The sequence below is a fragment of the Schistocerca serialis genome, chromosome 10 (assembly GCF_023864345.2).
Source record: "Schistocerca serialis cubense isolate TAMUIC-IGC-003099 chromosome 10, iqSchSeri2.2, whole genome shotgun sequence".
Taxonomy (NCBI): Eukaryota; Metazoa; Arthropoda; class Insecta; order Orthoptera; family Acrididae; genus Schistocerca; species Schistocerca serialis.
Window position 1 is genome coordinate 104553824 of NC_064647.1, and position 27478 is coordinate 104581301.

Genomic DNA, 27478 nt, shown 5'->3' on the forward strand with positions numbered 1-27478 from the left:
TACATTTTCTCTCTTCGGTAAGCATTTTTTTGTGTTTTATACTTTTGGAAGTTTGGTTTTTCATGTTGGTTTTAAAGTGACCTTTTCCATGTTTGTAATGTACTAACTCGTTTTTTCCTCACAGCAGGTCAACTCGTGTGTGGTTGCATCATAACAGTCCCATTGAGTACATTTTTGAGAAAGGGACATCAGTTGCACCACAGGGCGGGAGGAGGGTGACGAGTACGATACATTTTCTCTCTTCGGTATGCATTTTTTTGTGTATCATACTTTTGGAAGTTAGGTTTTTCATGTTGATTTTAAAGTGACCTTTTCCATGTTTGTAATGTACTAACTCGTTTTTTCCTCACAGCAGGTCAACTTATGTGTGGTTGCAACATAACAGTCCCATTGAGTACATTTTTGAGAAAGGGACATCAGTTGCACCACAGGGCGGGAGGAGGGTGCGGAGCACGATACATTTTCTCTCTTCGGTAAGCATTTTTTTGTGTTTTATACTTTTGGAAGTTTGGTTTTTCATGTTGATTTTAAAATGACCTTTTCCATGTTTGTAATGTACTAACTCGTATTTTCCTCACAGCAGGTCAACTCGTGTGTGGTTGCAACATAACAGTCCCATTGAGTACATTTTTGAGAAAGGGACTTCAGTTGCACCACAGGGCGGGGGGAGAGTGCGGAGCACGATACATTTTCTCTCTTCGGTAAGCATTTTTTTGTGTTTTATACTTTTGGAAGTTTGGATTTTCATGTTGATTTTAAAGTGACCTTTTCCATGTTTGTAATGTACTAATTCGTTTTTTCCTCACAGCAGGTCAACTCGTGTGTGGTTGCAACATAACAGTCCCATTGAGTACTATTTTGAGAAAGGGACATCTGTTGCACCACAGGGCGGGAGGAGGGTGATGAGCACGATACATTTTCTCTCTTCGGTAAGCATTTTTTTGTGTTTCTTACTTTTGGAAGTTTGGTTTTTCATGTTGATTTTAAAGTGACCTTTTCCATGTTTGTAATGTACTAACTCGTTTTTTCCTCACAGCAGGTCAACTCGTGTGTGGTTGCAACATAACAGTCCCATTGAGTACATTTTTGAGAAAGGGACATCAGTTGCACCACAGGCGGGGGGAAGGTGCGGAGCACGATACATTTTCTCTCTTGGGTAAGCATTTTTTTGTGTTTTATACTTTTGGAAGTTTGGTTTTTCATGTTGATTTTAAAGTGACCTTTTCCATGTTTGTAATGTACTAACTCGTATTTTCCTCACAGCAGGTCAACTCATGTGTGGTTGCAACATAACAGTCCCATTGAGTACATTTTTGAGAAAGGGACATCAGTTGCACCACAGGGCGGGAGGAGGGTGCGGAGCACGATACATTTTCTCTCTTCGGTAAGCATTTTTTTTGTGTTTTATACTTTTGGAAGTTTGGTTTTTCATGTTGATTTTAAAATGACCTTTTCCATGTTTGTAATGTACTAACTCGTATTTTCCTCACAGCAGGTCAACTCGTGTGTGGTTGCAACATAACAGTCCCATTGAGTACATTTTTGAGAAAGGGACATCAGTTGCACCACAGGGCGGGAGGAGGGTGACGAGCACGATACATTTTCTCTCTTCGGTAAGCATTTTTTTGTGTTTTATACTTTTGGAAGTTTGGCTTTTCATGTTGATTTTATAGTGACCTTTTCCATGTTTGTAATGTACTAACACGTTTTTTCCTCACAGCAGGTCAACTCGTGTGTGGTTGCAACATAACAGTCCCATTGAGTTCATTTTTGAGAAAGGGACATCAGTTGCACCACAGGGCGGGAGGAGGGTGACGAGCACGATACATTTTCTCTCTTCGGTAAGCATTTTTTTGTGTTTCATACTTTTGGAAGTTTGGTTTTTCATGTTGATTTTAAAGTGACCTTTTCCATGTTTGTAATGTACTAACTCGTTTTTTCCTCACAGCAGGTCAACTCGTGTGTGGTTGCAACATAACAGTCCCATTGAGTACATTTTTGAGAAAGGGACATCAGTTGCACCACAGGGCGGGAGGAGGGTGACGAGCACGATACATTTTCTCTCTTCGGTAAGCATTTTTTTGTGTTTTATACTTTTGGAAGTTTGGTTTTTCATGTTGACTTTATAGTGACCTTTTCCATGTTTGTAATGTACTAACTCGTTTTTTCCTCACAGCAGGTCAACTCGTGTGTGGTTGCAACATAACAGTCCCATTGAGTACATTTTTGAGAAAGGGACATCAGTTGCACCACAGGGCGGGAGGAGGGTGACGAGCACGATACATTTTCTCTCTTCGGTAAGCATTTTTTTGTGTTTCATACTTTTGGAAGTTTGGTTTTTCATGTTGATTTTAAAGTGACCTTTTCCATGTTTGTAATGTACTAACTCGTTTTTTCCTCACAGCAGGTCAACTCGTGTGTGGTTGCAACATAACAGTCCCATTGAGTACATTTTTGAGAAAGGGACATCAGTTGCACCACAGGGCGGGGGGAGGGTGCGGAGCACGATACAATTTCTCTCTTGGGTAAGCATTTTTTTGTGTTTCATACTTTTGTAAGTTTGGATTTTCATGTTGATTTTAAAGTGACCTTTTCCATGTTTGTAATGTACTAACTCGTTTTTTCCTCACAGCAGGTCAACTCGTGTGTGGTTGCAACATAACAGTCCCATTGAGTACATTTTTGAGAAAGGGACATCAGTTGCACCACAGGGCGGGAGGAGGGTGACGAGCACGATACATTTTCTCTCTTCGGTAAGCATTTTTTTGTGTTTCATACTTTTGGAAGTTTGGTTTTTCATGTTGATTTTAAAGTGACCTTTTCCATGTTTGTAATGTACTAACTCGTTTTTTCCTCACAGCAGGTCAACTCGTGTGTGGTTGCAACATAACAGTCCCATTGAGTACATTTTTGAGAAAGGGACATCAGTTGCAATCACTGGGCGAGGGGAGGGTGCGAGGCACGATACATTAACTCTCTTCGGTAAGCATTTTTTTGTGTTTTATACTTTTGGAAGTTTGGTTTTTCATGTTGGTTTTAAAGTGACCTTTTCCATGTTTGTAATGTACTAACTCGTTTCTTCCTCACAGTAGGTCAACTCGTGTGTGGTTGCATCATAACAGTCCCATTGAGTACATTTTTGAGAAAGGGACATCAGTTGCACCACAGGGCGGGAGGAGGGTGACGAGCACGATACATTTTCTCTCTTCGGTATGCATTTTTTTGTGTTTCATACTTTTGGAAGTTTGGTTTTTCATGTTGATTTTAAAGTGACCTTTTCCATGTTTGTAATGTACTAACTCGTTTTTTCCTCACAGCAGGTCAACTCATGTGTGGTTGCAACATAACAGTCCCATTGAGTACATTTTTGAGAAAGGGACATCAGTTGCACCACAGGGCGGGAGGAGGGTGCGGAGCACGATACATTTTCTCTCTTCGGTAAGCTTTTTTTTTGTGTTTTATACTTTTGGAAGTTTGGTTTCTCATGTTGATTTTAAAATGACCTTTTCCATGTTTGTAATGTACTAACTCGTATTCTCCTCACAGCAGGTCAACTCGTGTGTGGTTGCAACATAACAGTCCCATTGAGTACATTTTTGAGAAAGGGACATCAGTTGCACCACAGGGCGGGAGGAGGGTGACGAGCACAATACATTTTCTCTCTTCGGTAAGCATTTTTTTGTGTTTTATACTTCTGGAAGTTTGGTTTTTCATGTTGATTTTAAAGTGACCTTTTCCATGTTTGTAATGTACTAACTGGTTTTTTCCTCACAGCAGGTCAACTCGTGTGTGGTTGCAACATAACAGTCCCATTGAGTACATTTTTGAGAAAGGGACATCAGTTGCACCACAGGGCGGGAGGAGGGTGACGAGCACGATACATTTTCTCTCTTCGGTAAGCATTTTTTTGTGTTTCATACTTTTGAAGTTTGGTTTTTCATGTTGATTTTAAAGTGACCTTTTCCATGTTTGTAATGTACTAACTCGTTTTTTCCTCACAGCAGGTCAACTCGTGTGTGGTTGCAACATAACAGTCCCATTGAGTACATTTTTGAGAAAGGGACATCAGTTGCACCACAGGGCGGGGGGAGGGTGCGGAGCACGATACATTTTCTCTCTTGGGTAAGCATTTTTTTGTGTTTTATACTTTTGGAAGTTTGTATTTTCATGTTGATTTTAAAGTGACCTTTTCCATGTTTGTAATGTACTAACTGGTTTTTTCCTCACAGCAGGTCAACTCGTGTGTGGTTGCAACATAACAGTCCCATTGAGTACATTTTTGAGAAAGGGACATCAGTTGCACCACAGGGCGGGAGGAGGGTGACGAGCACGATACATTTTCTCTCTTCGGTAAGCATTTTTTTGTGTTTCATACTTTTGGAAGTTTGGTTTTTCATGTTGATTTTAAAGTGACCTTTTCCATGTTTGTAATGTACTAACTCGTTTTTTCCTCACAGCAGGTCAACTCGTGTGTGGTTGCAACATAACAGTCCCATTGAGTACATTATTGAGAAAGGGACATCAGTTGCAATCACTGGGCGGCGGGAGGGTGCGGAGCACGATACATTTTCTCTCTTCGGTAGGCATTTTTTTGTGTTTCATACTTTTGGAAGTTTGGATTTTCATGTTGATTTTAAAGTGACCTTTTCCATGTTTGTAATGTACTAACTCGTTTTTTCCTCACAGCAGGTCAACTCGTGTGTGGTTGCAACATAACAGTCCCATTGAGTACATTTTTGAGAAAGGGACATCAGTTGCACCACAGGGCGGGAGGAGGGTGACGAGCACGATACATTTTCTCTCTTCGGTAAGCATTTTTTTGTGTTTCATACTTTTGGAAGTTTGGTTTTTCATGTTGATTTTAAAGTGACCTTTTCCATGTTTGTAATGTACTAACTCGTTTTTTCCTCACAGCAGGTCAACTCGTGTGTGGTTGCAACATAACAGTCCCATTGAGTACATTTTTGAGAAAGGGACATCAGTTGCACCACAGGGCGGGGGTAGGATGCGGAGCACGATACATTTTCTCTCTTCGGTAAGCATTTTTTTGTGTTTTATACTTTTGGAAGTTTGGTTTTTCATGTTGATTTTAAAGTGACCTTTTCCATGTTTGTAATGTACTAACTCGTTTTTTCCTCACAGCAGGTCAACTCGTGTGTGGTTGCAACATAACAGTCCCATTGAGTACATTTTTGAGAAAGGGACATCTGTTGCACCACAGGGCGGGAGGAGGGTGACGAGCACGATACATTTTCTCTCTTCGGTAAGCATTTTTTTGTGTTTCATACTTTTGGAAGTTTGGTTTTTCATGTTGATTTTAAAGTGACCTTTTCCATGTTTGTAATGTACTAACTCGTTTTTTCCTCACAGCAGGTCAACTCATGTGTGGTTGCAACATAACAGTCCCATTGAGTACATTTTTGAGAAAGGGACATCAGTTGCACCACAGGGCGGGAGGAGGGTGACGAGCACAATACATTTTCTCTCTTCGGTAAGCATTTTTTTGTGTTTTATACTTTTGGAAGTTTGGTATTTCATGTTGATTTTAAAGTGACCTTTTCCATGTTTGTAATGTACTAACTCGTATTTTCCTCACAGCAGGTCAACTCGTGTGTGGTTGCAACATAACAGTCCCATTGAGTACATTTTTGAGAAAGGGACATCAGTTGCACCACAGGGCGGGAGGAGGGTGACGAGCACGATACATTTTCTCTCTTCGGTAAGCATTTTTTTGTGTTTTATACTTTTGGAAGTTTGGTTTTTCATGTCGATTTTAAAGTGACCTTTTCCATGTTTGTAATGTACTAACTCATTTTTTCCTCACAGCAGGTCAACTCGTGTGTGGTTGCAACATAACAGTCCCATTGAGTACATTATTGAGAAAGGGACATCAGTTGCACCACAGGGCGGGAGGAGGGTGACGAGCACGATACATTTTCTCTCTTCGGTAAGCTTTTTTTTGTGATTCATACTTTTGGAAGTTTGGTTTTTCATGTTGATTTTAAAGTGACCTTTTCCATGTTTGTAATGTACTAACTCGTTTTTTCCTCACAGCAGGTCAACTCGTGTGTGGTTGCAACATAACAGTCCCATTGAGTACATTTTTGAGAAAGGGACATCAGTTGCACCACAGGGCGGGGGGAGGGTGCGGAGCACGATACATTTTCTCTCTTCGGTAAGCATTTTTTTGTGTTTTATACTTTTGGAAGTTTGGTTTTTCATGTTGGTTTTAAAGTGACCTTTTCCATGTTTGTAATGTACTAACTCGTTTTTTCCTCACAGCAGGTCAACTCGTGTGTGGTTGCATCATAACAGTCCCATTGAGTACATTTTTGAGAAAGGGACATCAGTTGCACCACAGGGCGGGAGGAGGGTGACGAGTACGATACATTTTCTCTCTTCGGTATGCATTTTTTTGTGTATCATACTTTTGGAAGTTAGGTTTTTCATGTTGATTTTAAAGTGACCTTTTCCATGTTTGTAATGTACTAACTCGTTTTTTCCTCACAGCAGGTCAACTTATGTGTGGTTGCAACATAACAGTCCCATTGAGTACATTTTTGAGAAAGGGACATCAGTTGCACCACAGGGCGGGAGGAGGGTGCGGAGCACGATACATTTTCTCTCTTCGGTAAGCATTTTTTTGTGTTTTATACTTTTGGAAGTTTGGTTTTTCATGTTGATTTTAAAATGACCTTTTCCATGTTTGTAATGTACTAACTCGTATTTTCCTCACAGCAGGTCAACTCGTGTGTGGTTGCAACATAACAGTCCCATTGAGTACATTTTTGAGAAAGGGACTTCAGTTGCACCACAGGGCGGGGGGAGAGTGCGGAGCACGATACATTTTCTCTCTTCGGTAAGCATTTTTTTGTGTTTTATACTTTTGGAAGTTTGGATTTTCATGTTGATTTTAAAGTGACCTTTTCCATGTTTGTAATGTACTAATTCGTTTTTTCCTCACAGCAGGTCAACTCGTGTGTGGTTGCAACATAACAGTCCCATTGAGTACTATTTTGAGAAAGGGACATCTGTTGCACCACAGGGCGGGAGGAGGGTGATGAGCACGATACATTTTCTCTCTTCGGTAAGCATTTTTTTGTGTTTCTTACTTTTGGAAGTTTGGTTTTTCATGTTGATTTTAAAGTGACCTTTTCCATGTTTGTAATGTACTAACTCGTTTTTTCCTCACAGCAGGTCAACTCGTGTGTGGTTGCAACATAACAGTCCCATTGAGTACATTTTTGAGAAAGGGACATCAGTTGCACCACAGGCGGGGGGAAGGTGCGGAGCACGATACATTTTCTCTCTTGGGTAAGCTTTTTTTTGTGTTTTATACTTTTGGAAGTTTGGTTTTTCATGTTGATTTTAAAGTGACCTTTTCCATGTTTGTAATGTACTAACTCGTATTTTCCTCACAGCAGGTCAACTCATGTGTGGTTGCAACATAACAGTCCCATTGAGTACATTTTTGAGAAAGGGACATCAGTTGCACCACAGGGCGGGAGGAGGGTGCGGAGCACGATACATTTTCTCTCTTCGGTAAGCATTTTTTTTGTGTTTTATACTTTTGGAAGTTTGGTTTTTCATGTTGATTTTAAAATGACCTTTTCCATGTTTGTAATGTACTAACTCGTATTTTCCTCACAGCAGGTCAACTCGTGTGTGGTTGCAACATAACAGTCCCATTGAGTACATTTTTGAGAAAGGGACATCAGTTGCACCACAGGGCGGGAGGAGGGTGACGAGCACGATACATTTTCTCTCTTCGGTAAGCATTTTTTTGTGTTTTATACTTTTGGAAGTTTGGCTTTTCATGTTGATTTTATAGTGACCTTTTCCATGTTTGTAATGTACTAACACGTTTTTTCCTCACAGCAGGTCAACTCGTGTGTGGTTGCAACATAACAGTCCCATTGAGTTCATTTTTGAGAAAGGGACATCAGTTGCACCACAGGGCGGGAGGAGGGTGACGAGCACGATACATTTTCTCTCTTCGGTAAGCATTTTTTTGTGTTTCATACTTTTGGAAGTTTGGTTTTTCATGTTGATTTTAAAGTGACCTTTTCCATGTTTGTAATGTACTAACTCGTTTTTTCCTCACAGCAGGTCAACTCGTGTGTGGTTGCAACATAACAGTCCCATTGAGTACATTTTTGAGAAAGGGACATCAGTTGCACCACAGGGCGGGAGGAGGGTGACGAGCACGATACATTTTCTCTCTTCGGTAAGCATTTTTTTGTGTTTTATACTTTTGGAAGTTTGGTTTTTCATGTTGACTTTATAGTGACCTTTTCCATGTTTGTAATGTACTAACTCGTTTTTTCCTCACAGCAGGTCAACTCGTGTGTGGTTGCAACATAACAGTCCCATTGAGTACATTTTTGAGAAAGGGACATCAGTTGCACCACAGGGCGGGAGGAGGGTGACGAGCACGATACATTTTCTCTCTTCGGTAAGCATTTTTTTGTGTTTCATACTTTTGGAAGTTTGGTTTTTCATGTTGATTTTAAAGTGACCTTTTCCATGTTTGTAATGTACTAACTCGTTTTTTCCTCACAGCAGGTCAACTCGTGTGTGGTTGCAACATAACAGTCCCATTGAGTACATTTTTGAGAAAGGGACATCAGTTGCACCACAGGACGGGAGGAGGGTGACGAGCACGATACATTTTCTCTCTTCGGTAAGCATTTTTTTGTGTTTCATACTTTTGGAAGTTTGGTTTTTCATGTTGATTTTAAAGTGACCTTTTCCATGTTTGTAATGTACTAACTGGTTTTTTCCTCACAGCAGGTCAACTCGTGTGTGGTTGCAACATAACAGTCCCATTGAGTACATTTTTGAGAAAGGGACATCAGTTGCACCACAGGGCGGGAGGAGGGTGACGAGCACGATACATTTTCTCTCTTCGGTAAGCATTTTTTTGTGTTTCATACTTTTGGAAGTTTGGTTTTTCATGTTGATTTTAAAGTGACCTTTTCCATGTTTGTAATGTACTAACTGGTTTTTTCCTCACAGCAGGTCAAATCGTGTGTGGTTGCAACATAACAGTCCCATTGAGTACATTTTTGAGAAAGGGACATCAGTTGCAATCACTGGGCGAGGGGAGGGTGCGAGGCACGATACATTTTCTCTCTTCGGTAAGCATTTTTTTGTGTTTTATACTTTTGGAAGTTTTGATTTTCATGTTGATTTTAAAGTGACCCTTTCCATGTTTGTAATGTACTAACTCGTTTTTTCCTCACAGCAGGTCAACTCGTGTGTGGTTGCAACATAACAGTCCCATTGAGTACATTTTTGAGAAAGGGACATCAGTTGCACCACAGGGCGGGAGGAGGGTGACGAGCACGATACATTTTCTCTCTTCGGTAAGCATTTTTTTGTGTTTCATACTTTTGGAAGTTTGGTTTTTCATGTTGATTTTAAAGTGACCTTTTCCATGTTTGTAATGTACTAACTCGTTTTTTCCTCACAGCAGGTCAACTCGTGTGTGGTTGCAACATAACAGTCCCATTGAGTACATTTTTGAGAAAGGGACATCAGTTGCACCACAGGACGGGGGGAGGGTGCGGAGCACGATACATTTTCTCTCTTGGGTAAGCATTTTTTTGTGTTTTATACTTTTGTAAGTTTGGATTTTCATGTTGATTTTAAAGTGACCTTTTCCATGTTTGTAATGTACTAACTGGTTTTTTCCTCACAGCAGGTCAACTCGTGTGTGGTTGCAACATAACAGTCCCATTGAGTACATTTTTGAGAAAGGGACATCAGTTGCACCACAGGGCGGGAGGAGGGTGACGAGCACGATACATTTTCTCTCTTCGGTAAGCATTTTTTTGTGTTTCATACTTTTGGAAGTTTGGTTTTTCATGTTGATTTTAAAGTGACCTTTTCCATGTTTGTAATGTACTAACTCGTTTTTTCCTCACAGCAGGTCAACTCGTGTGTGGTTGCAACATAACAGTCCCATTGAGTACATTTTTGAGAAAGGGACATCAGTTGCAATCACTGGGCGGGGGGAGGGTGCGGAGCACGATACATTTTCTCTCTTCGGTAAGCATTTTTTTGTGTTTTATACTTTTGGAAGTTTGGTTTTTCATGTTGATTTTATAGTGACCTTTTCCATGTTTGTAATGTACTAACTCATTTTTTCCTCACAGCAGGTCAACTTGTGTGTGGTTGCAACATAACAGTCCCATTGAGTACATTTTTGAGAAAGGGACATCAGTTGCACCACAGGGCGGGAGGAGGGTGACGAGCACGATACATTTTCTCTCTTCGGTAAGCATTTTTTTGTGTTTCATACTTTTGGAAGTTTGGTTTTTCATGTTGATTTTAAAGTGACCTTTTCCATGTTTGTAATGTACTAACTCGTTTTTTCCTCACAGCAGGTCAACTCGTGTGTGGTTGCAACATAACAGTCCCATTGAGTACATTTTTGAGAAAGGGACATCAGTTGCAATCACTGGGCGGGGGGAGGGTGCGGAGCACGATACATTTTCTCTCTTCGGTAAGCATTTTTTTGTGTTTCATACTTTTGGAAGTTTGGTTTTTCATGTTGATTTTAAAGTGACCTTTTCCATGTTTGTAATGTACTAACTGGTTTTTTCCTCACAGCAGGTCAACTCGTGTGTGGTTGCAACATAACAGTCCCATTGAGTACATTTTTGAGAAAGGGACATCAGTTGCACCACAGGGCGGGAGGAGGGTGACGAGCACGATACATTTTCTCTCTTCGGTAAGCATTTTTTTGTGTTTTATACTTTTGGAAGTTTGGTTTTTCATGTTGATTTTATAGTGACCTTTTCCATGTTTGTAATGTACTAACTCGTTTTTTCCTCACAGCAGGTCAACTCGTGTGTGGTTGCAACATAACAGTCCCATTGAGTACATTTTTGAGAAAGGGACATCAGTTGCACCACAGGGCGGGAGGAGGGTGACGAGCACGATACATTTTCTCTCTTCGGTAAGCATTTTTTTGTGTTTCATACTTTTGGAAGTTTGGTTTTTCATGTTGATTTTAAAGTGACCTTTTCCATGTTTGTAATGTACTAACTCGTTTTTTCCTCACAGCAGGTCAACTCGTGTGTGGTTGCAACATAACAGTCCCATTGAGTACATTTTTGAGAAAGGGACATCAGTTGCACCACAGGGCGGGGGGAGGGTGCGGAGCACGATACATTTTCTCTCTTGGGTAAGCATTTTTTTGTGTTTTATACTTTTGTAAGTTTGGATTTTCATGTTGATTTTAAAGTGACCTTTTCCATGTTTGTAATGTACTAACTGGTTTTTTCCTCACAGCAGGTCAACTCGTGTGTGGTTGCAACATAACAGTCCCATTGAGTACATTTTTGAGAAAGGGACATCAGTTGCACCACAGGGCGGGAGGAGGGTGACGAGCACGATACATTTTCTCTCTTCGGTAAGCATTTTTTTGTGTTTCATACTTTTGGAAGTTTGGTTTTTCATGTTGATTTTAAAGTGACCTTTTCCATGTTTGTAATGTACTAACTCGTTTTTTCCTCACAGCAGGTCAACTCGTGTGTGGTTGCAACATAACAGTCCCATTGAGTACATTTTTGAGAAAGGGACATCAGTTGCAATCACTGGGCGGGGGGAGGGTGCGGAGCACGATACATTTTCTCTCTTCGGTAAGCATTTTTTTGTGTTTCATACTTTTGGAAGTTTGGATTTTCATGTTGATTTTAAAGTGACCTTTTCCATGTTTGTAATGTACTAACTCGTTTTTTCCTCACAGCAGGTCAACTCGTGTGTGGTTGCAACATAACAGTCCCATTGAGTACATTTTTGAGAAAGGGACATCAGTAGCACCACAGGGCGGGAGGAGGGTGACGAGCACGATACATTTTCTCTCTTCGGTAAGCATTTTTTTGTGTTTCATACTTTTGGAAGTTTGGTTTTTCATGTTGATTTTAAAGTGACCTTTTCCATGTTTGTAATGTACTAACTCGTTTTTTCCTCACAGCAGGTCAACTCGTGTGTGGTTGCAACATAACAGTCCCATTGAGTACATTTTTGAGAAAGGGACATCAGTTGCACCACAGGGCGGGAGGAGGGTGACGAGCATGATACATTTTCTCTCTTCGGTAAGCATTTTTTTGTGTTTCATACTTTTGGAAGTTTGGTTTTTCATGTTGATTTTAAAGTGACCTTTTCCATGTTTGTAATGTACTAACTCGTTTTTTCCTCACAGCAGGTCAACTCGTGTGTGGTTGCAACATAACAGTCCCATTGAGTACATTTTTGAGAAAGGGACATCAGTTGCACCACAGGGCAGGAGGAGGGTGACGAGCACGATACATTTTCTCTCTTCGGTAAGCTTTTTTTTGTGATTCATACTTTTGGAAGTTTGGTTTTTCATGTTGATTTTAAAGTGACCTTTTCCATGTTTGTAATGTACTAACTCGTTTTTTCCTCACAGCAGGTCAACTCGTGTGTGGTTGCAACATAACAGTCCCATTGAGTACATTTTTGAGAAAGGGACATCAGTTGCACCACAGGCGGGGGGAGGGTGCGGAGCACGATACATTTTCTCTCTTCGGTAAGCATTTTTTTGTGTTTTATACTTTTGGAAGTTTGGTTTTTCATGTTGGTTTTAAAGTGACCTTTTCCATGTTTGTAATGTACTAACTCGTTTTTTCCTCACAGCAGGTCAACTCGTGTGTGGTTGCATCATAACAGTCCCATTGAGTACATTTTTGAGAAAGGGACATCAGTTGCACCACAGGGCGGGAGGAGGGTGACGAGCACGATACATTTTCTCTCTTCGGTATGCATTTTTTTGTGTTTCATACTTTTGGAAGTTAGGTTTTTCATGTTGATTTTAAAGTGACCTTTTCCATGTTTGTAATGTACTAACTCGTTTTTTCCTCACAGCAGGTCAACTTATGTGTGGTTGCAACATAACAGTCCCATTGAGTACATTTTTGAGAACGGGACATCAGTTGCACCACAGGGCGGGAGGAGGGTGCGGAGCACGATACATTTTCTCTCTTCGGTAAGCATTTTTTTGTGTTTTATACTTTTGGAAGTTTGGTTTTTCATGTTGATTTTAAAATGACCTTTTCCATGTTTGTAATGTACTAACTCGTATTTTCCTCACAGCAGGTCAACTCGTGTGTGGTTGCAACATAACAGTCCCATTGAGTACATTTTTGAGAAAGGGACATCAGTTGCACCACAGGGCGGGGGGAGGGTGCGGAGCACGATACATTTTCTCTCTTCGGTAAGCATTTTTTTGTGTTTTATACTTTTGGAAGTTTGGATTTTCATGTTGATTTTAAAGTGACCTTTTCCATGTTTGTAATGTACTAATTCGTTTTTTCCTCACAGCAGGTCAACTCGTGTGTGGTTGCAACATAACAGTCCCATTGAGTACATTTTTGAGAAAGGGACATCTGTTGCACCACAGGGCGGGAGGAGGGTGATGAGCACGATACATTTTCTCTCTTCGGTAAGCATTTTTTTGTGTTTCATACTTTTGGAAGTTTGGTTTTTCATGTTGATTTTAAAGTGACCTTTTCCATGTTTGTAATGTACTAACTCGTTTTTTCCTCACAGCAGGTCAACTCGTGTGTGGTTGCAACATAACAGTCCCATTGAGTACATTTTTGAGAAAGGGACATCAGTTGCACCACAGGGCGGGAGGAGGGTGACGAGCACGATACATTTTCTCTCTTCGGTAAGCATTTTTTTGTGTTTCATACTTTTGGAAGTTTGGTTTTTCATGTTGATTTTAAAGTGACCTTTTCCATGTTTGTAATGTACTAACTCGTTTTTTCCTCACAGCAGGTCAACTCGTGTGTGGTTGCAACATAACAGTCCCATTGAGTACATTTTTGAGAAAGGGACATCAGTTGCACCACAGGGCGGGAGGAGGGTGACGAGCACGATACATTTTCTCTCTTCGGTAAGCATTTTTTTGTGTTTTATACTTTTGGAAGTTTGGTTTTTCATGTTGATTTTATAGTGACCTTTTCCATGTTTGTAATGTACTAACTCGTTTTTTCCTCACAGCAGGTCAACTCGTGTGTGGTTGCAACATAACAGTCCCATTGAGTACATTTTTGAGAAAGGGACATCAGTTGCACCACAGGGCGGGAGGAGGGTGACGAGCACGATACATTTTCTCTCTTCGGTAAGCATTTTTTTGTGTTTCATACTTTTGGAAGTTTGGTTTTTCATGTTGATTTTAAAGTGACCTTTTCCATGTTTGTAATGTACTAACTCGTTTTTTCCTCACAGCAGGTCAACTCGTGTGTGGTTGCAACATAACAGTCCCATTGAGTACATTTTTGAGAAAGGGACATCAGTTGCACCACAGGGCGGGGGGAGGGTGCGGAGCACGATACATTTTCTCTCTTGGGTAAGCATTTTTTTGTGTTTTATACTTTTGTTAGTTTGGATTTTCATGTTGATTTTAAAGTGACCTTTTCCATGTTTGTAATGTACTAACTGGTTTTTTCCTCACAGCAGGTCAACTCGTGTGTGGTTGCAACATAACAGTCCCATTGAGTACATTTTTGAGAAAGGGACATCAGTTGCACCACAGGGCGGGAGGAGGGTGACGAGCACGATACATTTTCTCTCTTCGGTAAGCATTTTTTTGTGTTTCATACTTTTGGAAGTTTGGTTTTTCATGTTGATTTTAAAGTGACCTTTTCCATGTTTGTAATGTACTAACTCGTTTTTTCCTCACAGCAGGTCAACTCGTGTGTGGTTGCAACATAACAGTCCCATTGAGTACATTTTTGAGAAAGGGACATCAGTTGCAATCACTGGGCGAGGGGAGGGTGCGGAGCACGATACATTTTCTCTCTTGGGTAAGCATTTTTTTGTGTTTTATACTTTTGGAAATTTTGATTTTCATGTTGATTTTAAAGTGACCCTTTCCATGTTTGTAATGTACTAACTCATTTTTTCCTCACAGCAGGTCAACTCGTGTGTGGTTGCAACATAACAGTCCCATTGAGTACATTTTTGAGAAAGGGACATCAGTTGCACCACAGGGCGGGAGGAGGGTGACGAGCACGATACATTTTCTCTCTTCGGTAAGCATTTTTTTGTGTTTCATACTTTTGGAAGTTTGGTTTTTCATGTTGATTTTAAAGTGACCTTTTCCATGTTTGTAATGTACTAACTCGTTTTTTCCTCACAGCAGGTCAACTCGTGTGTGGTTGCAACATAACAGTCCCATTGAGTACATTTTTGAGAAAGGGACATCAGTTGCACCACAGTGCGGGAGGAGGGTGACGAGCACGATACATTTTCTCTCTTCGGTAAGCATTTTTTTGTGTTTCATACTTTTGGAAATTTGGTTTTTCATGTTGATTTTAAAGTGACGTTTTTCATGTTTGTAATGTACTAACTCGTTTTTTCCTCACAGCAGGTCAACTCGTGTGTGGTTGCAACATAACAGTCCCATTGAGTACATTTTTGAGAAAGGGACATCAGTTGCACCACAGGCGGGGGGAGGGTGCGGAGCACGATACATTTTCTCTCTTCGGTAAGCATTTTTTTGTGCTTCGTACTTTTGGAAGTTTGGTTTTTCATGTTGGTTTTAAAGTGACCTTTTCCATGTTTGTAATGTACTAACTCGTTTTTTCCTCACAGCAGGTCAACTCGTGTGTGGTTGCATCATAACAGTCCCATTGAGTACATTTTTGAGAAAGGGACATCAGTTGCACCACAGGGCGGGAGGAGGGTGACGAGCACGATACATTTTCTCTCTTCGGTATGCATTTTTTTGTGTTTCATACTTTTGGAAGTTTGGTTTTTCATGTTGATTTTAAAGTGACCGTTTCCATGTTTGTAATGTACTAACTCGTTTTTTCCTCACAGCAGGTCAACTCATGTGTGGTTGCAACATAACAGTCCCATTGAGTACATTTTTAAGAAAGGGACATCAGTTGCACCACAGGGCGGGAGGAGGGTGCGGAGCACGATACATTTTCTCTCTTCGGTAAGCATTTTTTTGTGTTTTATACTTTTGGAAGTTTGGTTTTTCATGTTGATTTTAAAGTGACCTTTTCCATGTTTCTAATGTACTAACTCGTATTTTCCTCACAGCAGGTCAACTCGTGTGTGGTTGCAACATAACAGTCCCATTGAGTACATTTTTGAGAAAGGGACATCAGTTGCACCACAGGGCGGGGGGAGGGTGCGGAGCACGATACATTTTCTCTCTTCGGTAAGCATTTTTTTGTGTTTTATACTTTTTGAAGTTTGGTTTTTCATGTTGATTTTAAAGTGACCTTTTCCATGTTTGTAATGTACTAACTCGTTTTTTCCTCACAGCAGGTCAACTCATGTGTGGTTGCAACATAACAGTCCCATTGAGTACATTTTTGAGAAAGGGACATCAGTTGCACCACAGGGCGGGAGGAGGGTGATGAGCACGATACATTTTCTCTCTTCGGTAAGCATTTTTTTTGTGTTTTATACTTTTGGAAGTTTGGTTTTTCATGTTGATTTTAAAATGACCTTTTCCATGTTTGTAATGTACTAACTCGTATTTTCCTCACAGCAGGTCAACTCGTGTGTGGTTGCAACATAACAGTCCCATTGAGTACATTTTTGAGAAAGGGACATCAGTTGCACCACAGGGCGGGAGGAGGGTGACGAGCATGTTACATTTTCTCTCTTCGGTAAGCATTTTTTTGTGTTTTATACTTTTGGAAGTTTGGTTTTTCATGTTGATTTTATAGTGACCTTTTCCATGTTTGTAATGTACTAACTCGGTTTTTCCTCACAGCAGGTCAACTCGTGTGTGGTTGCAACATGACAGTCCCATTGAGTACATTTTTGGGAAAGGGACATCAGTTGCACCACAGGGCGGGAGGAGGGTGACGAGCACGATACATTTTCTCTCTTCGGTAAGCTTTTTTTTGTGTTTCATACTTTTGCAAGTTTGGTTTTTCATGTTGATTTTAAAGTGACCTTTTCCATGTTTGTAATGTACTAACTCGTTTTTTCCCCACAGCAGGTCAACTCGTGTGTGGTTGCAACATAACAGTCCCATTGAGTACATTTTTGAGAAAGGGACATCAGTTGCACCACAGGGCGGGAGGAGGGTGACGAGCACGATACATTTTCTCTCTTCGGTAAGCATTTTTTTGTGTTTCATACTTTTGGAAGTTTGGTTTTTCATGTTGATTTTAAAGTGACCTTTTCCATGTTTGTAATGAACTAACTCGTTTTTTCCCCACAGCAGGTCAACTCGTGTGTGGTTGCAACATAACAGTCCCATTGAGTACATTTTTGAGAAAGGGACATCAGTTGCAATCACTGGGCGAGGGGTGGGTGCGGAGCACGATACATTTTCTCTCTTCGGTAAGCATTTTTTTGTGTTTTATACTTTTGGAAGTTTTGATTTTCATGTTGATTTTAAAGTGACCCTTTCCATGTTTGTAATGTACTAACTCGTTTTTTCCTCACAGCAGGTCAACTCGTGTGTGGTTGCAACATAACAGTCCCATTGAGTACATTTTTGAGAAAGGGACATCAGTTGCACCACAGGGCGGGAGGAGGGTGACGAGCACGATACATTTTCTCTCTTCGGTAAGCATTTTTTTGTGTTTCATACTTTTGGAAGTTTGGTTTTTCATGTTGATTTTAAAGTGACCTTTTCCATGTTTGTAATGTACTAACTCGTTTTTTCCTCACAGCAGGTCAACTCGTGTGTGGTTGCAACATAACAGTCCCATTGAGTACATTTTTGAGAAAGGGACATCAGTTGCACCACAGGGCGGGAGGAGGGTGACGAGCACGATACATTTTCTCTCTTCGGTAAGCATTTTTTTGTGTTTCATACTTTTGGAAGTTTGGTTTTTCATGTTGATTTTAAAGTGACCTTTTCCATGTTTGTAATGTACTAACTCGTTTTTTCCTCACAGCAGGTCAACTCGTGTGTGGTTGCAACATAACAGTCCCATTGAGTACATTTTTGAGAAAGGGACATCAGTTGCACCACAGACGGGGGGAGGGTGCGGAGCACGATACATTTTCTCTCTTCGGTAAGCATTTTTTTGTGTTTCATACTTTTGGAAGTTTGGTTTTTCATGTTGGTTTTAAAGTGACCTTTTCCATGTTTGTAATGTACTAACTCGTTTTTTCCTCACAGCAGGTCAACTCGTGTGTGGTTGCATCATAACAGTCCCATTGAGTACATTTTTGAGAAAGGGACATCAGTTGCACCACAGGGCGGGAGGAGGGTGACGAGCACGATACATTTTCTCTCTTCGGTATGCATTTTTTTGTGTTTCATACTTTTGGAAGTTTGGTTTTTCATGTTGATTTTAAAGTGACCTTTTCCATGTTTGTAATGTACTAACTCGTATTTTCCTCACAGCAGGTCAACTCGTGTGTGGTTGCAACATAACAGTCCCATTGAGTACATTTTTGAGAAAGGGACATCAGTTGCACCACAGGGCGGGGGGAGGGTGCGGAGCACGATACATTTTCTCTCTTCGGTAAGCATTTTTTTGTGTTTTATACTTTTTGAAGTTTGGTTTTTCATGTTGATTTTAAAGTGACCTTTTCCATGTTTGTAATGTACTAACTCGTTTTTTCCTCACAGCAGGTCAACTCATGTGTGGTTGCAACATAACAGTCCCATTGAGTACATTTTTGAGAAAGGGACATCAGTTGCACCACAGGGCGGGAGGAGGGTGCGGAGCACGATACATTTTCTCTCTTCGGTAAGCATTTTTTTTGTGTTTTATACTTTTGGAAGTTTGGTTTTTCATGTTGATTTTAAAATGACCTTTTCCATGTTTGTAATGTACTAACTCGTATTTTCTTCACAGCAGGTCAACTCGTGTGTGGTTGCAACATAACAGTCCCATTGAGTACATTTTTGAGAAAGGGACATCAGTTGCACCACAGGGCGGGAGGAGGGTGACGAGCACGATACATTTTCTCTCTTCGGTAAGCATTTTTTTGTGTTTCATACTTTTGGAAGTTTGGTTTTTCATGTTGATTTTATAGTGACCTTTTCCATGTTTGTAATGTACTAACTCGTTTTTTCCTCACAGCAGGTCAACTCGTGTGTGGTTGCAACATAACAGTCCCATTGAGTACATTTTTGAGAAAGGGACATCAGTTGCACCACAGGGCGGGAGGAGGGTGACGAGCACGATACATTTTCTCTCTTCGGTAAGCATTTTTTTGTATTTCATACTTTTGGAAGTTTGGTTTTTCATGTTGATTTTAAAGTGACCTTTTCCATGTTTGTAATGTACTAACTCGTTTTTTCCCCACAGCAGGTCAACTCGTGTGTGGTTGCAACATAACAGTCCCATTGAGTACATTTTTGAGAAAGGGACATCAGTTGCACCACAGGGCGGGAGGAGGGTGACGAGCACGATACATTTTCTCTCTTCGGTAAGCATTTTTTTGTGTTTTATACTTTTGGAAGTTTGGTTTTTCATGTTGATTTTATAGTGACCTTTTCCATGTTTGTAATGTACTAACTCGTTTTTTCCTCACAGCAGGTCAACTCGTGTGTGGTTGCAACATAACAGTCCCATTGAGTACATTTTTGAGAAAGGGACATCAGTTGCACCACAGGGCGGGAGGAGGGTGACGAGCACGATACATTTTCTCTCTTCGGTAAGCATTTTTTTGTGTTTCATACTTTTGGAAGTTTGGTTTTTCATGTTGATTTTAAAGTGACCTTTTCCATGTTTGTAATGTACTAACTCGTTTTTCCTCACAGCAGGTCAACTCGTGTGTGGTTGCAACATAACAGTCCCATTGAGTACATTTTTGAGAAAGGGACATCAGTTGCAATTACTGGGCGAGGGGAGGGTGCGGAGCACGATACAATTTCTCTATTCGGTAAGCATTTTTTTGTGTTTTATACTTTTGGAAGTTTGGATTTTCATGTTGATTTTAAAGTGACCTTTTCCATGTTTGTAATGTACTAACTCGTTTTTTCGTCACAGCAGGTCAACTCGTGTGTGGTTGCAACATAACAGTCCCATTGAGTACATTTTTGAGAAAGGGACATCAGTTGCACCACAGGGCGGGAGGAGGGTGACGAGCACGATACATTTTCTCTCTTCGGTAAGCATTTTTTTGTGTTTCATACTTTTGGAAGTTTGGTTTTTCATGTTGATTTTAAAGTGACCTTTTCCATGTTTGTAATGTACTAACTCGTTTTTTCCTCACAGCAGGTCAACTCGTGTGTGGTTGCAACATAACAGTCCCATTGAGTACATTTTTGAGAAAGGGACATCTGTTGCACCACAGGGCGGGAGGAGGGTGACGAGCATGATACATTTTCTCTCTTCGGTAAGCATTTTTTTGTGTTTCATACTTTTGGAAGTTTGGTTTTTCATGTTGATTTTAAAGTGACCTTTTCCATGTTTGTAATGTACTAACTCGTTTTTTCCTCACAGCAGGTCAACTCGTGTGTGGTTGCAACATAACAGTCCCATTGAGTACATTTTTGAGAAAGGGACATCAGTTGCACCACAGGGCGGGAGGAGGGTGACGAGCACGATACATTTTCTCTCTTCGGTATGCATTCTTTTGTGTTTCATACTTTTGGAAGTTTGGTTTTTCATGTTGATTTTAAAGTGACCTTTTCCATGTTTGTAATGTACTAACTCGTTTTTTCCTCACAGCAGGTCAACTCATGTGTGGTTGCAACATAACAGTCCCATTGAGTACATTTTTGAGAAAGGGACATCAGTTGCACCACAGGGCGGGAGGAGGGTGCGGAGCACGATGCATTTTCTCTCTTCGGTAAGCATTTTTTTTGTGTTTTATACTTTTGGAAGTTTGGTTTTTCATGTTGATTTTAAAATGACCTTTTCCATGTTTGTGATGTACTAACTCGTATTTTCCTCACAGCAGGTCTACTCGTGTGTGGTTGCAACATAACAGTCCCATTGAGTACATTTTTGAGAAAGGGACATCAGTTGCACCACAGGGCGGGAGGAGGGTGACGAGCACGATACATTTTCTCTCTTCGGTAAGCATTTTTTTGTGTTTTATACTTTTGGAAGTTTGGTTTTTCATGTTGATTTTATAGTGACCTTTTCCATGTTTGTAATGTACTAACTCGTTTTTTCCTCACAGCAGGTCAACTCGTGTGTGGTTGCAACATAACAGTCCCATTGAGTACATTTTTGAGAAAGGGACATCAGTTGCACCACAGGGCGGGAGGAGGGTGACGAGCACGATACATTTTCTCTCTTCGGTAAGCATTTTTTTGTGTTTCATACTTTTGGAAGTTTGGTTTTTCATGTTGATTTTAAAGTGACCTTTTCCATGTTTGTAATGTACTAACTCGTTTTTTCCTCACAGCAGGTCAACTCGTATGTGGTTGCAACATAACAGTCCCATTGAGTACATTTTTGAGAAAGGGACATCAGTTGCACCACAGGGCAGGGGGAGGGTGCGGAGCACGATACATTTTCTCTCTTGGGTAAGCATTTTTTTGTGTTTTATACTTTTGGAAGTTTAGATTTTCATGTTGATTTTAAAGTGACCTTTTCCATGTTTGTAATGTACTAACTGGTTTTTTCCTCACAGCAGGTCAACTCGTGTGTGGTTGCAACATAACAGTCCCATTGAGTACATTTTTGAGAAAGGGACATCAGTTGCACCACAGGGCGGGAGGAGGGTGACGAGCACGATACATTTTCTCTCTTCGGTAAGCATTTTTTTGTGTTTCATACTTTTGGAAGTTTGGTTTTTCATGTTGATTTTAAAGTGACCTTTTCCATGTTTGTAATGTACTAACTCGTTTTTTCCTCACAGCAGGTGAACTCGTGTGTGGTTGCAACATAACAGTCCCATTGAGTACATTTTTGAGAAAGGGACATCAGTTGCAATCACTGGGCGGGGGGAGGGTGCGGAGCACGATACATTTTCTCTCTTCGGTAAGCATTTTTTTGTGTTTTATACTTTTGGAAGTTTGGATTTTCATGTTGATTTTAAAGTGACCTTTTCCATGTTTGTAATGTACTAACTCGTTTTTTCCTCACAGCAGGTCAACTCGTGTGTGGTTGCAACATAACAGTCCCATTGAGTACATTTTTGAGAAAGGGACATCAGTTGCACCACAGGGCGGGAGGAGGGTGACGAGCACGATACATTTTCTCTCTTCGGTAAGCATTTTTTTGTGTTTCATACTTTTGGAAGTTTGGTTTTTCATGTTGATTTTAAAGTGACCTTTTCCATGTTTGTAATGTACTAACTCGTTTTTTCCTCACAGCAGGTCAACTCGTGTGTGGTTGCAACATAACAGTCCCATTGAGTACATTTTTGAGAAAGGGACATCAGTTGCACCAAAGGCGGGGGGAGGGTGCGGAGCACGATACATTTTCTCTCTTCGGTAAGCATTTTTTTGTGTTTTATACTTTTGGAAGTTTGGTTTTTCATGTTGGTTTTAAAGTGACCTTTTCCATGTGTGTAATGTGCTAACTCGTTTTTTCCTCACAGCAGGTCAACTCGTGTGTGGTTGCATCATAACAGTCCCATTGAGTACATTTTTGAGAAAGGGACATCAGTTGCACCACAGGGCGGGAGGAGGGTGACGAGCACGATACATTTTCTCTCTTCGGTATGCATTTGTTTGTGTTTCATACTTTTGGAAGTTTGGTTTTTCATGTTGATTTTAAAGTGACCTTTTCCATGTTTGTAATGTACTAACTCGTTTTTTCCTCACAGCAGGTCAACTCATGTGTGGTTGCAACATAACAGTCCCATTGAGTACATTTTTGAGAAAGGGACATCAGTTGCACCACAGGGCGGGAGGAGGGTGCGGAGCACGATACATTTTCTCTCTTCGGTAAGCATTTTTTTGTGTTTTATACTTTTGGAAGTTTGGTTTTTCATGTTGATTTTAAAAGGACCTTTTCCATGTTTGTAATGTACTAACTCGTATTTTCCTCACAGCAGGTCAACTCGTGTGTGGTTGCAACATAACAATCCCATTGAGTACATTTTTGAGAAAGGGACATCAGTTGCACCACAGGGCGGGAGGAGGGTGACGAGCACGATACATTTTCTCTCTTCGGTAAGCATTTTTTTGTGTTTTATACTTTTGGAAGTTTGGTTTTTCATGTTGATTTTAAAGTGACCTTTTCCATGTTTGTAATGTACTAACTCGTATTTTCCTCACAGCAGGTCAACTCGTGTGTGGTTGCAACATAACAGTCCCATTGAGTACATTTTTGAGATAGGGACATCAGTTGCACCACAGGGCGGAAGGACGGTGACGAGCATGATACATTTTCTCTCTTCAGTAAGCATTTTTTTGTGTTTTATACTTTTGGAACTTTGGATTTTCATGTTGATTTTAAAGTGACCTTTTCCATGTTTGTAATGTACTAACTCGTTTTTTCCTCACAGCAGGTCAACTCGTGTGTGGTTGCAACATAACAGTCCCATTGAGTACATTTTTGAGAAAGGGACATCAGTTGCACCACAGGGCGGGAGGAGGGTGACGAGCACGATACATTTTCTCTCTTCGGTAAGCGTTTTTTTGTGTTTCATACTTTTGGAAGTTTGGTTTTTCATGTTGATTTTAAAGTGACCTTTTCCATGTTTGTAATGTACTAACTCGTTTTTTCCTCACAGCAGGTCAACTCGTGTGTGGTTGCAACATAACAGTCCCATTGAGTACATTTTTGAGAAAGGGACATCAGTTGCACCACAGGGCGGGAGGAGGGTGACGAGCACGATACATTTTCTCTCTTCGGTAAGCTTTTTTTTGTGTTTTATACTTTTGGAAGTTTGGTTTTTCATGTTGATTTTAAAGTGACCTTTTCCATGTTTGTAATGTACTAACTCGTTTTTTCCTCACAGCAGGTCAACTCGTGTGTGGTTGCAACATAACAGTCCCATTGAGTACATTTTTGAGAAAGGGACATCTGTTGCACCACAGGGCGGGAGGAGGGTGACGAGCACGATACATTTTCTCTCTTCGATAAGCATTTTTTTGTGTTTCATACTTTTGGAAGTTTGGTTTTTCATGTTGATTTTAAAGTGACCTTTTCCATGCTTGTAATGTACAAACTCGTTTTTTCCTCACAGCAGGTCAACTCGTGTGTGGTTGCAACATAACAGTCCCATTGAGTACATTTTTGAGAAAGGGACATCAGTTGCAATCACTGGGCGGGAGGAGGGTGACGAGCACGATACATTTTCTCTCTTCGGTAAGCATTTTTTTGTGTTTTATACTTTTGGAAGTTTTGATTTTCATGTTGATTTTAAAGTGACCCTTTCCATGTTTGTAATGTACTAACTCGTTTTTTCCTCACAGCAGGTCAACTCGTGTGTGGTTGCAACATAACAGTCCCATTGAGTACATTTTTGAGAAAGGGACATCAGTTGCACCACAGGGCGGGAGGAGGGTGACGAGCACGATACATTTTCTCTCTTCGGTAAGCATTTTTTTGTGTTTCATACTTTTGGAAGTTTGGTTTTTCATGTTGATTTTAAAGTGACCTTTTCCATGTTTGTAATGTACTAACTCGTTTTTTCCTCACAGCAGGTCAACTCGTGTGTGGTTGCAACATAACAGTCCCATTGAGTACATTTTTGAGAAAGGGACATCAGTTGCACCACAGGGCGGGAGGAGGGTGACGAGCACGATACATTTTCTTTCTTCGGTAAGCATTTTTTTGTGTTTCATACTTTTGGAAGTTTGGTTTTTCATGTTGATTTTAAAGTGACCTTTTCCATGTTTGTAATGTACTAACTCGTTTTTTCCTCACAGCAGGTCAACTCGTGTGTGGTTGCAACATAACAGTCCCATTGAGTACATTTTTGAGAAAGGGACATCAGTTGCACCACAGGCGGGGGGAGGGTGCGGAGCACGATACATTTTCTCTCTTCGGTAAGCATTTTTTTGTGTTTCATACTTTTGGAAGTTTGGTTTTTCATGTTGGTTTTAAAGTGACCTTTTCCATGTTTGTAATGTACTAACTCGTTTTTTCCTCACAGTAGGTCAACTCGTGTGTGGTTGCATCATAACAGTCCCATTGAGTACATTTTTGAGAAAGGGACATCAGTTGCACCACAGGGCGGGAGGAGGGTGACGAGCACGATACATTTTCTCTCTTCGGTATGCATTTTTTTGTGTTTCATACTTTTGGAAGTTTGGTTTTTCATGTTGATTTTAAAGTGACCTTTTCCATGTTTGTAATGTACTAACTCGTTTTTTCCTCACAGCAGGTCAACTCATGTGTGGTTGCAACATAACAGTCCCATTGAGTACATTTTTGAGAAAGGGACATCAGTTGCACCACAGGGCGGGAGGAGGGTGCGGAGCACGATACATTTTCTCTCTTCGGTAAGCATTTTTTTGTGTTTTATACTTTTGGAAGTTTGGTTTTTCATTTTGATTTTAAAGTGACCTTTTCCATGTTTGTAATGTACTAACTCGTATTTTCCTCACAGCAGGTCAACTCGTGTGTGGTTGCAACATAACAGTCCCATTGAGTACATTTTTGAGAAAGGGACACCAGTTGCACCACAGGGCGGGGGGAGGGTGCGGAGCACGATACATTTTCTCTCTTCGGTAAGCATTTTTTTGTGTTTTATACTTTTGGAAGTTTGGTTTTTCATGTTGATTTTAAAGTGACCTTTTCCATGTTTGTAATGTACTAACTCGTTTTTTCCTCACAGCAGGTCAACTCATGTGTGGTTGCAACATAACAGTCCCATTGAGTACATTTTTGAGAAAGGGACATCAGTTGCACCACAGGGCGGGAGGAGGGTGCGGAGCACGATACATTTTCTCTCTTCGGTAAGCATTTTTTTTGTGTTTTATACTTTTGGAAGTTTGGTTTTTCATGTTGATTTTAAAATGACCTTTTCCATGTTTGTAATGTACTAACTCGTATTTTCCTCACAGCAGGTCAACTCGTGTGTGGTTGCAACATAACAGTCCCATTGAGTACATTTTTGAGAAAGGGACATCAGTTGCACCACAGGGCGGGAGGAGGGTGACGAGCACGATACATTTTCTCTCTTCGGTAAGCATTTTTTTGTGTTTTATACTTTTGGAAGTTTGGTTTTTCATGTTGATTTTATAGTGACCTTTTCCATGTTTGTAATGTACTAACTCGTTTTTTCCTCACAGCAGGTCAACTCGTGTGTGGTTGCAACATAACAGTCCCATTGAGTACATTTTTGAGAAAGGGACATCAGTTGCACCACAGGGCGGGAGGAGGGTGACGAGCACGATACATTTTCTCTCTTCGGTAAGCATTTTTTTGTGTTTCATACTTTTGGAAGTTTGGTTTTTCATGTTGATTTTAAAGTGACCTTTTCCATGTTTGTAATGTACTAACTCGTTTTTTCCCCACAGCAGGTCAACTCGTGTGTGGTTGCAACATAACAGTCCCATTGAGTACATTTTTGAGAAAGGGGCATCAGTTGCACCACAGGGTGGGAGGAGGGTGACGAGCACGATACATTTTCTCTCATCGGTAAGCATTTTTTTGTGTTTCATACTTTTGGAAGTTTGGTTTTTCATGTTGATTTTAAAGTGACCTTTTCCATGTTTGTAATGTACTAACTCGTTTTTTCCCCACAGCAGGTCAACTCGTGTGTGGTTGCAACATAACAGTCCCATTGAGTACATTTTTGAGAAAGGGACATCAGTTGCACCACAGGCGGGGGGAGGGTGCGGAGCACGATACATTTTCTCTCTTCGGTAAGCATTTTTTTGTGCTTCATACTTTTGGAAGTTTTGATTTTCATGTTGATTTTAAAGTGACCCTTTCCATGTTTGTAATGTACTAACTCGTTTTTTCCTCACAGCAGGTCAACTCGTGTGTGGTTGCAACATAACAGTCCCATTGAGTACATTTTTGAGAAAGGGACATCAGTTGCACCACAGGGCGGGAGGAGGGTGACGAGCACGATACATTTTCTCTCTTCGGTAAGCATTTTTTTGTGTTTCATACTTTTGGAAGTTTGGTTTTTCATGTTGATTTTAAAGTGACCTTTTCCATGTTTGTAATGTACTAACTCGTTTTTTCCTCACAGCAGGTCAACTCGTGTGTGGTTGCAACATAACAGTCCCATTGAGTACATTTTTGAGAAAGGGACATCAGTTGCACCACAGGGCGGGAGGAGGGTGACGAGCACGATACATTTTCTCTCTTCGGTAAGCATTTTTTTGTGTTTCATACTTTTGGAAGTTTGGTTTTTCATGTTGATTTTAAAGTGACCTTTTCCATGTTTGTAATGTACTAACTCGTTTTTTCCTCACAGCATGTCAACTCATGTCTGGTTGCAACATAACAGTCCCATTGAGTACATTTTTGAGAAAGGGACATCAGTTGCACCACAGGGCGGGGGGAGGGTGCGGAGCACGATACATTTTCTCTCTTCGGTAAGCATTTTTTTGTGTTTTATACTTTTGGAAGTTTGGTTTTTCATGTTGGTTTTAAAGTGACCTTTTCCATGTTTGTAATGTACTAACTCG